Raw genomic sequence first — 14,911 nt, 5'->3', positions numbered from 1 at the left:
GGGAAGGAAGCGGTGGCGGAGTCGATCTTTAGAATCGAAGAGGAGAAAATAACCCGATACAAGAAGGCCGAAGAAAGAAAAGATATAATTATGTCCGCAAAAGTTGAATGCGAGCAGGCGTACAAGGAACACTTGAAAACGGTTGAAAAACAAAATGATTTAAAAATCTTGTGTGAAAAGCACAACCATCTCGACGAACCGTTTAAGTCAATTGTCATTCAACAAAAGCGCGAGATTTGTGCAAAGTTGGGTTGGGAGATGCCACCCGTTTAGTTTTTTTTTTCCAATGTTTAGTTGTTTTTTTTTTATTTTGCTATGTAATTTATTTTTTAAGTTTAATGAAATTTATATTTTAGTGTTTTATTGTTATTTTCTAATTTAAAAATGAAAATTAAAAAAATTTGGGAGTGATAGAATTCCAATTCCATCACTAGTGATACCACCCCTACTACAATTCTATCACTAGTGATAGAATATTGAGTGATGACATGGCATGATTTGATTGGATAGTGGGAGTGATAGAAATCTATCACTAGTGACCACCCCTCCTCCTCTTATCACTTGACGCTCTGATGGTAGTGTAAATTTTGAAAAAATTTAACGTTTTTTCGATTTCGTTACCCTTTTCTTAGAAACGTTGCCCCTACAATAATTTTCTAGATCCGCCACTGACCATGATGGATCAGATAAGAGGGTGATGTAGCTTCCTATTCATGTTCCTACATGACTAATCATGTTTCAATCATAAACCCCACACCCTTTAGGCACGTTTGATCTTCAAATAGACGGATGTGATTGAGTAGAGATTGCTGTGTCTTTGTATCAAAGCTATTTGTTATTTCCAAAATACTTTTATTTTTATTTTTATTATTTACATAATAATCATTGTCTTTTTTATTCTTAGATATAACTCATCTTGCACAAAAACAAAACTATAAAATAATAATTCAGTGACTCACATATCTTCTAGATTAATGATGAATAATTAATGGGTTGGACACTTAGACTTGGCTGTGATTTATAAAATTAAATAAACTTTTAAAACATTTAGGAACACGATATTTTACTTACGCATATATAGATATGATAAGTGAGATAAAGTAAATTTCATGAAGATGTAGTGACATAAGTCACTCAAAATATGTGTTACATGATCAAATACAAGGGTTACTAAAAATAAGAAGTTATACAAATGGTATCAAATGGACTTCGATTGACTTAATTCAAGCAACATTGAATCGTCTCATCAAACTCTACGATGTGAAATTTTAGGTTTTCACTTTTGAATGTATAGGTTATAGATTTTAGAATTTGTGTTTATTATAACTGTGTCTTTTCTATATTTGCGTCATTGCGACCCATTGTGTCTTTTTTTCTCGACATTGTGTTATATTTTGCTCGACATTGTGTCACCTTGTACGATCCATTGTGTCTTTATACATTTCTTATTTTTAGGAGTTTTTGTAAAATAACTTTAACCCATATAAATGTTAACAAACTTGATAATCATATAGAGGGAAATTATTATATTAAAACACTAGTAAATATGAAATCCCAATCCTCTAAAATAATTTTTAAAATAGTTTATAGAACCGTTTTATGCTACCCATCTTATAAATATTGATATCTATACATATAATAAAGTAAACCATTTGAAGGACACATGGCGCTTTCTAGAGTGCTCTCAATTGTTTTTTCCCGCTTAAATAAATGGATAAACAAAAAATTAGAGATAAAGAATGACTCCTATATATCCTTTTAATCACATAAATTATATCTTTTTATCTTTTATTCTTTTGTTTTTTATATTCATTTATCTTGATTTAAGTGTTAATCCATTAAAAACTAATTTCTAATAATTTATCTTTTAATTTGTAGATAATCTATACATATAATAAAGTAAACCAATGTGTGACACATGTCATTCATTGGATGCACCTATTTTTGGGTTTTCCCGCCTTTCTTTTATATTTATTTTCTAATGATTTATCTTCTAATTTGTAGATAATATTAAATAGAAAAATGTTTATCTGATAATTATAACCCATTAAAATTTGAAAAGGGTTTCACGTTTTTTTGGATTTTATTAAAATTCATCACTACATTATATAATTATAAGTTTGAATATATATGTTAAAATTAAAAATTATTCTTCAAAAATTCAGTAACATCCATACTCTATATATACATTTAGACAAAATGTTAATTGAATACAAAAAATATATAGGATATCATCAAATGTGTATCGATTACTTAAATGAGTATACACATGCATGGGCGGTGATAAGGGTGTGCAGGGAGGACCACCGCACAGGGTCTGTGATTTCGAGGGGCACGTGTTTTTTATAAAAAAAAACCCGATATCTATGTTAAATTTTTTTAAAATAGCATACCAAACATGCTCTTAGTGAGCCCAATACCCATCGGCATTAGCTTTAGGGCATGTTTGGCTAAGCTTTCTGAAAAAAATTATTGACTTATTGGCTTTTTGAAAAGTCATAACTCCATACTCTATATATACATTTAGACAAAATGTTAATTGAATACAAAAAAAAAAAATATAGGATATCATCAAATGTATATCGATTACTTAAAGAGTATACACATGCATGGGCGGTGATAAGGGTGTGCGGGGAGGACCACCGCACAGGGTCTGTGATTTCGAGGGGCACGTGTTTTTTATAAAAAAAAAACCCGATATCTATGTTAATTTTTTTTAAAATAGCATAGCAAACATGCTCTTAGTGAGCCCAATACCCATCGGCATTAGCTTTAGGGCATGTTTGTCTAAGCTTTCTGAAAAAAAATATTGACTTATTGGCTTTTTGAAAAGTCATAATCTACAAAATGATGTTTGACAATATGGGTGTATGGAGTTAATTACATAGTTAGTCCCTATGGTTTTCACAAAATAACATACTTAGGTACTAATAGTTTAAAATCACCTTCTAGGGTATTAACTTTTCATTTTGTAACGTTTGGGGGTACTAACTTCTAGGGTATTAACATAGTTAGTCCCTATGGTTTGCACAAAATAACATACTTAGGTACTAATAGAATGTGATTTTAAACCTACAAATAATGTTAATACCTTCAAACGTTACAAAATGAAAAGTTAATACCCTAGAATGTGATTTTAAACTATTAGTACCTAAGTATGTTACTTTGTGCAAAACACAGGGACTAACTATGTAATTAACTCGGGTGTATGTGAGAGGAAAAAACCAATAAGTCAATAAGTCACTTCATACTGACTTTTCCAAAACCCTAATAAGTCTATAAGTTGTTTCAAAAAACATAACCAAAGATGCTCTTACTGAGCCCAATACCCATTTTATTTTAAAATTAAATAATAATATTAGAACATTACCAAGAAACATATTTTTTCGAGCTCAAACAGGGTAAATGAATTCTTATAGACGACTCTGTACACATGTATGTGATTTTTTACTATTATTATTAGTTTCATTATTTATCAAATATATATATAAATGTCTCCGTTTTTTATTTGCATTTACAAGAAATATTTATTATATAGTTTAAATTGTTCAACCCGTGTAACACACGGGGAACTAACCTAGTATTAAATAAAAAAAATGTTTATCTGATAATTATAACCCTTTTATTGAAATTTGAAAAGGGTTTCACGCTTTTTTGGATTTTATTAAAACATGACTACATTATATAATTATAAGCTTGAATATATATGTCAAAATTAATAATTATTCTTCAAAAATTCAGTAACATCTATATCTATACTCTATATATACATTTAGAAAAATGTTAATAATTGCAAATAATGCTAAATAGAAAAATGTTAATTGAATACACATGCATGGGCAGTGATAAGGGTGTGCAGGGAGGACCACTGCACAGGGTCCCTAATTATGTCTCGGTCTTTGATTTGCATTTACAAGAAATATATTTACTATATAGTTTAAATTGTTCAACCCGTGTAATACACGGGGAACTAACCTACTATTATTATATATGAAGATTGAAGAAAATAATATAAGTAATTTTTTAAATAAAGATTCCAGTTTTTAGAAGACAAGAAAAAAAAAAAAAAAAAAAAAAAGAGAGAAGATAATGTTTTTTGTTGCAAAGAATTATGATTGCATCTAAACTTTCTTTGACATAAACCAGATAACTCCACTATGTCCTCATCTTGCCAACGACTCCTCTATCACACACACTTTAAAACAAAAATAAATGTTGTCGGGATAACTGGATTATTATATACATGTATATGTAGTTTGGTTTCTATATACTAATTCTAGTGTATTTAAATTTCAGGATGATATACTTGTATATTCAGAGCCAGAGAGTATTTGTGTGTGTTTAAAAATAAGAGCCTTATGCCTACTATTGTAATCACACAATACATTTAAATTTAAAATGTAAGAAGATTTGTTTTAAATTAATTTTAGGCTGGAGGGTATAGGTTGCAATCACCCATCCACCTCAAGGCTATTGTAGAGTATGAGAAAATTGGGGATCCATTCCATACCATGCTAACTATGAGAAAGAGCAATAGAGCCACATGACACAATGAAGCTCCTCACCTAGAGATGGCAATGGGTTGGGTTTGGGACGGGTTTAGGTAATCCCAACCCCAAACCCGATTAGATATGCTTGTCTCAAACCCTTTGGGTTTCTAGCGGGTAAATACCCATCGAGTATCGGGTATACCCGTGGGTTTCGGGTAACCCATTAATTTTAAAAAGTTTACCCGTTGGGTATACCCGACCCAAAACCTATCGGGTAACTACTAATCAGTTACATTTAGAATTATCACTAAATATATATATATCAAATAAGTATACTGCATACGGGATAAAATACCTATGTGTATAGAAAAAATGATGTATTATATATTTACATATTTAAAAATATAAAAGAATTTGTATTGGGTATACAATCGGGTAAACGAGTTTACTTTATCGGGTAACTGGGTCGGGTAAACGGGTATATCACAAATCCCAAACTCATCCCAAACCCACGAAAAAATAAAAACTAGTCCCAAACATGTCCCAAACCCGATTAACCGACCCTAAACCCGTCCCAGATGTGTCGTGTTTCGGATTTACCTATCGGGTTCGGGTTCAATTAGCCATCCCTATCCTCACCATACCCTGATGCCTTAAAAATTGATTTATTTTGGCTTGAATTGTGATATTTGATTTATACTATTTATTTATTCTGTTTATTCTTTTTGGAAAAACGTGTAGATAAAAATAGTTATAAGAATAAGTCAAGTGATGTGCACCTGAAGTGGTCATAAAAATGACACGGTGGCTTCTATTTAGAAATATATATATTTCAAGGTAAATGTCATATCACAATCATCGATAGGTGTATCGGGTCATTATTGTAGATGTGTAGTAATATTAATCATTGAGAAATTGATCTTCGAAGGTATAAGCATCAAGAATTTAACTTTTTAAATAAGATTTATAAAATTTATCAAGTAGAAAAGCAATCACTCATTTATTTATATTTATATTTAATTTCAAGAATAGTCATTTATATAAGTAATATGTAACATAACGGTAGTTTAATCGTAAACTTTGTTTTACTCAAATTATTTATTGCAAGTCGTCTCTCATTCTAAACACTCAACTTGGATTACCAATTGATAGTAACATGTCATTTAGTTCTAATTGGTATCACATAATGAACTAATTAATTTAACAAACATTATACTTATGAAAATCAAAATATCTATGCTTAGTGTCGTATATTACTTAGACCAGGTGTAGTGGTTTAGTGAATAATGTCTCTACCCTTGGGCCTTTTGCGCCACGTGGCAGTCCAGTCAGTATGTGTCCATTTTTTGGGCGTTATTGCAAAAGTGGCGTAGTGGGAATAATGCCCAATAACGCCCCTTCCACTCATTGAACAATTATTTTTTTAATTAAAAACTTAAAATACTTCATTAAATTAAAAAAAATAGAATACTAGAAATAAAAAAAATAAAATCCGACTAAATTAAAAAAAATACATTAGTTTTTGTCTTCGCTTTCTTCACCCTCGCCAACTTCGTCTTCCTAGTCCTCCGTTTCTTCTTCACCCTCAGGTGGTACATACCGAACCGACCATGTGTGTTGTACCAAATCAACCGTTAACGCGGAATGGTACGGTTCGTAACGCAACTCCCGCGCATTATTCACTCTTTCTTCCATTGAGGCCTGCGGATGCTCCTCTTGAACGGCTTCTGGCACATAATTCTGGCATATCGCCTTTCCTTCGTCTTCCAAAATCATGTTGTGCATGATTATACAAGCGTACATAGCATCTCTCATTTTTTGCTTGGTCCATGCACGACAAGGATTTCTCAAATATTGTAATCGTTGTTTAAGAACCCCAAAGCATCTCTCAATGTCTTTTCGTGAAGACTCTTGAACCTTTTTAAAGTATGCTCTTTTTTCATCAATAGGATCACTAAACGTCTTCACGACAATCGAATACCTAGGATAAATTCCGTCGCACAAATAATATCCATCAGGGTAGTAGTTTCCATTTGCGTAAAATGACGCTTTTGGAGCTCTGCCAGAAATCCAGTCCTCTAACAACGGAGATTGTTCAAAAACATTTATATCATTGCATGACCCGACCATGCCAAAGTAAGCCGACCAGATCCAAAGGTCCTGTGAGGCAATCCATCATTTTTATAAAATGGTAGTGTTTGTGAGAGAGTTTTGATGTTTAAATTTGAAGGAGTTTGTATATATATAGGTAAGAGGTTAAAAAAATAAATAAATAATCAAACTAGCCGTTACTAGCCGTTGCTAGTTTCTCATTGGCCAGTCAAACCCCCTTGCAGCGTGATTCAAAAAACGCCACATACAAAATCTTCCGAAATAACGCCCAATAACGCCGGTGTGTAGTGGCGATGGGGAGTTTTCCGGCGTTTTCTTCAAAAAAAATTTACAAAACACGCCCCATTACGGACGGTCTTATCATAAGTGTGATTGGGAGATTAAGATTATTCAAATTTTAGATTTAGACTCAGGGATTATCACATAATCAACTTATCCTTTAAGGCGAATCTTGCTTTCTTGAGATGGCCAAATTTTGAATTTTAATAAGATGCTAAGCTGATTCGGAAATTTAAAAACCGAATTCTAACTCAATATTATGTATGGTTTCAGTTTTTACCTGTTCGTGTCCGATACATATGGAACCTCCATTGTAGTCATTGAAAATCTATAAACATCTAATAATACCTTATGGTGCAAAGTCATTTAAGTTCATACATGGCATGGGGAGGCTTTAATTAATCTTCTTTTGTCATTATTAAATTATAGAGTAAATTGCAATTTACGTCCTTTAGTATGGAGGGTATAGTCAATCCCTCTAGGGTGTTTGAGTGAAATCCTACTCAGTAATATTATGTCATGTCAACTCCCCATTCTACTCCCCATTTTGCACTCAATCAGGGGGTATGGTCAATCACCTAGGGTGTTTGAGTTATATATTTTTTATTTTCTAAAAAGAGTTAATTGCTCGGATGGTCCCTGTGGTTTCAAGTTTTTTCACGTTTAGTCCTCACCTTTTGAAAATAGCAGGTATGCTCCCTATGGTTTGTCATTTTGTTACTCGGATAGTCCCTGAGTAGATGTCAGTTAGTTTGAAAATAGCAGGTATGCTCCCTATGGTTTGTCATTTTGTTACTCGGATAGTCCCCAGAGTAAATGTTGGGGGACTATCCGAGTAACAAAATGACAAACCATAAGGAGCATACATGCTATTTTCAAAAGGTGGGGACTAAACGTGAAAAAACGTGAAACCACAGGGACCATCCGAGCAATTTACTCTTCTAAAAATTATAAACTATGCATAAATAAATAAAACATATTTTAAACTAAATAAAAAAAAACACATTACATTTAAAACTGAAAAATTAAACCATAAAATAAACCTAATATTTTAAACTTATATTTAGAAATTGCATGGCCAATTATATTTTTGAGTAAACTGCCATTTTGGTCCATGTGGTTTGGTCACTTTTGCCACTTTAATCCAAAACTCAAATTTTTTGCATCTGGGTCCCTGTGGTTTCAGTTTTATTGACATTTTGGTCCAAAAATGAAATCAGGTCATATTTGCCTTATAAAATCCTGCTATTTTGTCATTTTCCGCAGGGGCAAAATGATCATTTCTCTTTTATAAATAAATACCATATTTTATAAGACAAATATGACCTGATTTACACCTGAGGAAAATGACAAAATTGCAGGATTTTATAAGACAAATATGATCTGATTTCATTTTTGGACCAAAATGGCAATAAAACTGTAACCACAGGGACCCAGATGCAAAAAGTTTGAGTTTTGGACTAAAGTGGCAAAAGTGACCAAACCACAGGGACCAAAATGGCAGTTTACTCTATATTTTTTTGCGATATCTCGTTTCCTCGCGAGAATAAATGGCAACATCTCGGGTGGAGCATGGTCGTGTGGCTCAGTAAATGTCTTCAAATCCCGATCATACATAAGTTGTTTCACCGCCTCGCGTTGTTCCGCCACTAACGCTATGGTGTCTTCCTCGCGTTTCTTTCGTATATTCGTCAACTCTATCGCCCGTGTTTTTTTTTTCTTCTTTCATAAGAGTGTATTGCGCGAGCTTCTCGGTGAGGGCCTCTTGGCTATCGTTTGATGATGTTGCGGGCCTCTTGTCTTTCCTTTTTTGTCTTGTTGGTGACGGGTTTACGTTTATGTCTGGTATATCGATCGGTGACTCAGTTCCCGGTGTACCCGAATCGGGCGACTTTCTTTTTTGTCCCGAACTTCCACTATCTTCACCCAACAATGGTACCGTTGCCCATTTGTCATGTTTACGAACGACCTCCCATGCCTCAATATGTTGAAAACCACTCGGATATTTTTTTTTTGAAATCACTTAAAGCCCTATTCATGACGTCAAGGTCGCTAACCCCACTACCACGAATACGATCCTACATAGATAACAAATATAAAGTAAAAAAAAAATTAAACATAAACAATGTTATGGAAAATATTTTTTAAATGTTATGGAAAATTAAGCACATTACAAATAAAATATTACCGCTTGTTGCCAAAGACCGTTGAAGTGGTTTATCTTAGTCAACATAGGGATCCATTTTGAACGTACTTGATGAACTGTTCGAGTTTTTCCGCCGACTGTTTCATTGTAATGGGCGAGAACTTTTTTCCAGAAACTGTCCCCTTTTTGTGCATTTCCTTGTTTCTTGTTTAAAGAACAATGAACCCATGCCTTGGCTTAGGCCTCTTCATGTGTTTTCGCCCAACTTTGACGCTCCGCCTTGACTCCCTTTTGTTTCGGGTCACTTGCTTCACCAATATCATCTTCTTCATCCTCATATTTTTCTTCGTCCTCGCCACTATCTACATCCAAATGTTGTGTTTCGGGGACAACCTCTAAATCATCGTAGATAGGAAGTGGGCGCTCGACATTCTCTCTTGGTGATTGAATTGGCGGGGTCCTAAACCCAAATGGATCGAACTCGTTTGTGAAGCTTGGGTGTGAAAATATTTGTGGTGGAAAAGTAGGTTGGATGAAAAAAGATGGTTGTGAAGTTTGAGGGTAAAAAAATTGAGGTTGAGTGGTTGGTGAATATCCGTAGGAGGTTTGAACCGGTGCACTTGGACCCCTAAAATCACCTTGTCTCGTTTGCGAAACCTTTTTTCTTGAATCCGATCCTCGGCTAGCGGAACCTTTTTTCTTGGGTTCACCTTTGTTTTGTTTATCATGGTGTTTGTGGGTCTAGAAAGAGAGATTTTTGAAAGAATTGTGTGTTCTAAATGGATTGAAAATATGGGTTTATATAAAAAATCTCCAAACGGTTAAAAAATTAACGTTCAAAAAAAGAAACGGTCAAAAAATTTAATGGGAAACGGTCAAAAAATCATATCCATCACACTCAATCAATTCGGTGAACTTTCACCGATTTCCATACTCTCTCTCTCTTGGTCATCGAACATCTTCATCAACAAGGTATGGTCACCGATCGGTGAGTGTGAGTCACCGATCCACTCCCCGCACTCTATACCCTCTACCCTTAAGTTTGAGTCAAATTACATGTGTTGTCCTTTAACTAACGAAATCAGACGGTGTCATTTTTCCCTAACCCAATTAGTTTTTTTAACTCTCAACACGTGCCACTCACATGAGGGCACAATGGTCATTTTCACTCAATATCTAGAGTAAAATTGCATTTTACGTCCTTTAAGTTTCAAGTAAAAAACGTAAAATGCCTGAACTTTAGTTGAAACTTAAAGGACGTAAAATGTAATTTATTTTAGATATTGAGTGAAAATAACCAGTATGCCTTCATGTGAGTGGCATGTGTTAAAAAATTAGTTGGGTTAGGAGAAAAAGGCACTGCTGCCTGATGAGAAACAATAACATAAAGGACGTCCAATTTATTTTGTTGGTTAAAGGAGTGTCTTTTGAAGAGTGTAAAACATGAGTTAAGCATAAGGAAGAAGTCTTCGTGCCTAGAAAAAAGAAGAAAAATAGGTAATGGCATGGGCAAAACTTTTTGGATCGATATTTGGGTTGGAGGAAGTCTTCTAAAAGTGGAGTTTAATCCGTTATATACATGGAACATGGACATATCGAGCCGAACGCAACTAAGCTTGAGCTTGAGTGTTTAACTTAAGTGAGCTTGGGTTTGAGTTTGATTGTTTCAAACTTTATGCCTAAAGCTCAAGCTCGACTCATGAGTAATGTTACTAACTTGAGCTAAACTCGTTTACTTCATGATTTTATGTATACTGACACACACTATACAATGTAATAGTAATATATTATTTATTCGTGGTATTATTGACAGTAGATTTTGCATACCTCATTCGTACATTCTCATCACCCTTAATTAGGTTTGAAGTTGATGTTGAATTGAGGTCAAGATGTGGAAAATTGTTTATTTCTCGTTATAGTTGATTTGATCTAAAGATGTTCCTAGCAATTTAGTCTATCTGAATTTGAATCTTATTTTGCTCATAGACCATGTTATGTGGTGTGGGCTTTTAACGCCAGCGTTTTGAATGGCGTTGTGATTTGGGCTTCAAATTCTCCACCGGCGTTGAGGGCAAACGGCTAATGATGTGTTGGCTTGTTATTGGTGGTTTCAAACAAGCCGTTCAACGGCTAGTTTGACCTAGTTAATTATTTTTTTAAATAACACTATATATATCATATACTCACCCCATTTTTTAAAAACCACACACCCAAACATCTATTTATCTCTTCCCAAATATATATTCTCTTCCAATTTTTATAAACTTTTATAAAAATGGAAGGCTCAAATTCCTCGTGTTCTTCTTCGTCATCGTCTGAGCTTGAGAACTTTATTTTCTTCTCGTCGTCTGAGCGGATTTGGTTGAACACGTCTGGAGCATTCCACGACACGACCTTGACGAAGACGATAATTAAAGTTTATGTAATTTTATTTTAATTTTATGTAATTTTTTTTAATGTTATGTAATTTTTAGATTTATATTGTTTATACAATTTATATTAATGTTTTTTATTTAAATTTAATTGTTTTTTTTAATTTTAGTATAAAATAATGACAAAAACTAGGTGTCACGTGTCAAATAACGCCACTCTTCCACGCCCCTTTCCACACCCTCCGTTTTTGCACAACGCCCCATTTCTGACGCACGCTGACTGTCGAATAACGCCCCAAATTGAAGCCCCCACACCATATGGTTTTATAGTTTTAAAAACAAGTTGTTACTTTAGTAACAAATCTATCATTATATTCTTATGTAATGCCTTGGCTTCAGTAACGTAGAACATCTCAAAAAGTTTGTCTCAAAAGTCAATTTAGTCTCTTTTTGTATTGCTCTTACCTTGGTGTTTCCTAATCCTGCATAGTTACATGTTTGTAATACGAATTATACGATTATATGATAATTGATAAAGCAAGTTCTGTTTGATCGATGGTATTAGGTTTGTAATACTCCTATGTTTTCTATGTCAAATTATAAATTATAGTATTATCTGCGATGTGTGGTTTTTAAAATTACTCTTCTTTTTTATTTTTTTTTACGAAAATGCATCAAACTTAGAAGTCGGCTTAGGCGTCTAAAAAGGTTGAGCCGCATTACCAAGCTTGTTTATTTAGAAAGCTCTAATTTGGACCTGAGTTGGCATGATCTCGCTTAACCTCGAATAAATTCAAGCTTTTAATTAGTCGTTTACAAATAACTCAACTCACATATAATGTGGTCCATGCAACAACAGCCCTTCATGGCTAATGTCTAATGAGCCCACATAAGTTTTCCCTACAATGCTATGGGTCCAATGCCTCTCTCGGACCTAATGGAAATAGATTCTTATTGGGCCTGACTGCCTGAGAGTCCACAAAAGTGAAGTGCACTTTAAATAAAACACAGCCGTAACCAACTCTAATTAAAAAAAAAAAAATGACACGAAAAAAACGAGTAAGAAAATAATGAGGTTTTGGCTTGTCATATCAATCGTGTTGAAACAAGTCATGTTCGAGTTAATATGTTTAACCCATTTAATTAAACTGTTAGTGATTGATTCACGAGTTTAACATGTTCATTTAATTAAATAAGTCGACTTGTCAGCTGACATTATTGCCGCCCTTACCCATAGATGTATATCAGTATATGGGTAAAGTACATAACTTCTTTTAGGTATTATTAAGACTAGGTTATAACCCCGTGTATTACACGGGGTTGAATAAATAAATTATATATATTAAATAATAAAATAATATATCTTTAAACCTCATTTATTGTACGAGTTGAATAAATATAATTTTATATATTAAATAATAAAAAGTTATATCTATAAGAACCATATTGTACGGGTTGAATAAATGTAATTTTATATACAAAATAAAAAAGTTATATCTTTAAAACCACGTGTATTAAACGGGTTGAATAAATGTAATATTGTTTACCAAATAATACTTTAAAACCACGTGTATTACACGGGTTGAATAAATGTAATATTGTTTACCAAATAATAAAATAATACGTCTTTAAAAAACCTCATTTATTACACGGGTTGAATAAATGTAATTTTATATACCAAACAATAAAAAAATTACATCTTTAAAAATATGTGCATTACACGGTTTGAATAAATGCAATTTTCTGTACTAAATAATAAAAAAATATATATCCTTAAAAAACCCTGTGTATTGTACGAATTGAATAAATCTAATTTTATATATCAAATAATAAAAAGTTATATCTTAAAAAACTTCATGTGTTACATGGGTCGAGTAAATGTAATTGTGTATAGTGAAAATAGAAATATTTAATATATTAATACAAAGTTTGGGTTTCTTGATAAAATAGATTATTCTGTTGTTGTAAAATTTGTTAACGAAGTCTCTATAAATTTAACCATTTATTTAAAACTATGTAAATGTATAAATGATAAATAATATTAGTTAATTTTAATTTAAGTTTCGTAAAATTTATTTGATACCAAACTAAACAAAATGTTCAAATATAATTAATTTAAATAAATAATATTATAAATGAGAAGGAGATTAAACTAAATAATAATTATCCATAAGATATTAAACTAATAATATTTAGTAGGAGGGTTATCTATAATATAAGATATTAAATTAAATAATAGTTAGTATGAGGGTTATCTATAATTAATTAGAAGGGATTAAATTAAAATAATAATTATCTATAAGAGATGGTCTGATATGATGAAAAGTGTCCCTAAAGTGGTTATATAGTAAGATTATAAACGATTACAGATAAGTATATATTATTTTAAAATTTAAAATATTAGTTGCTCACGTAACTTAAAATAAACATACCTAGAGGCTAGAGCCCATTAACATTAACTTAAAATAAACATACCTAGAGCCCATTAACATTATCTATACTATATAATAAAAGAAAACAACTTTGGACACATGTCATTCATTGAAGCCATCTATTTTTTAGTTTTTTCATATTTATCTCTTACTTAATTATAAATAATTAATATTAATTAAAAAATAATTATAAAATTAAATTTAAACAATTCGTATAGGAGATAATATAATCTTTTGAAATATTTATTAGATTTCAAAATTATTTATCTTGACATTAACAAAAAAACCTACACTAAATATAAATTAATATAATGTAAAGAGTTAAACGTCATTTTAGTCCCTATGGTTTGGGCCATTTTGTCAGTTTAGTCCAAAAGTTTTATAATACACAGGGTTTATAAAGATATAAAAAATATAACTTTTTATTGAATGGTATATAAAATTACATGTGCTCAACCCATACAATAATGAGGTTCTTAAAAATGTAACTTTTTTCATTATTAATATATAAAATAAAATTTACTCAACCCGTACAATACACAGAGTTCTTAAAGATATAACTTTTTATTATTTAATATATAAAATTACATTTATTCAACCCATGTAATAAAAAATATTTTTAAAGATATAATTTTTTATTATTTGCAGGGCCGGCTTTGGGCCCGGCAAACCCGTGCCGACGCCCGAGGCCCAAAATTTCAAAGGGCCCGAAAAGTCTTTATAAGCTTGTATATATTTATTAAATTATATATTTAGTACATTTGTCCGTTAATTATGCAGTGTAGCGGCAAAAACCATCTCAAAATATTGTAAAGGTCTCAAGTTCGAGTCTTTGCTCCATCGCTAAGTTTTATTTTTGTAATTCATTTACCCTTAACCATAATTTTGGGCCCAGTTCTTTTCGTCGCCCGATTTTTTTAAGAGTTTTCGGAGACGGCTCTGATTATTTGGTATGTAAAATTACATTTATTCAACCCGTGTAATAAACGAGGTTTAATTTTTTTTTTATTATTTGATATATAAAATTACATTTATTCAACCTGTGTATTACACGGGGTTCTAACCTAGTAAAACTTCTAA

The sequence above is a fragment of the Helianthus annuus genome, chromosome 1 (assembly GCF_002127325.2).
Source record: "Helianthus annuus cultivar XRQ/B chromosome 1, HanXRQr2.0-SUNRISE, whole genome shotgun sequence".
NCBI classification, from domain to species: domain Eukaryota; kingdom Viridiplantae; phylum Streptophyta; class Magnoliopsida; order Asterales; family Asteraceae; genus Helianthus; species Helianthus annuus.
Note: the sequence above shows the minus strand (reverse complement) of the source record.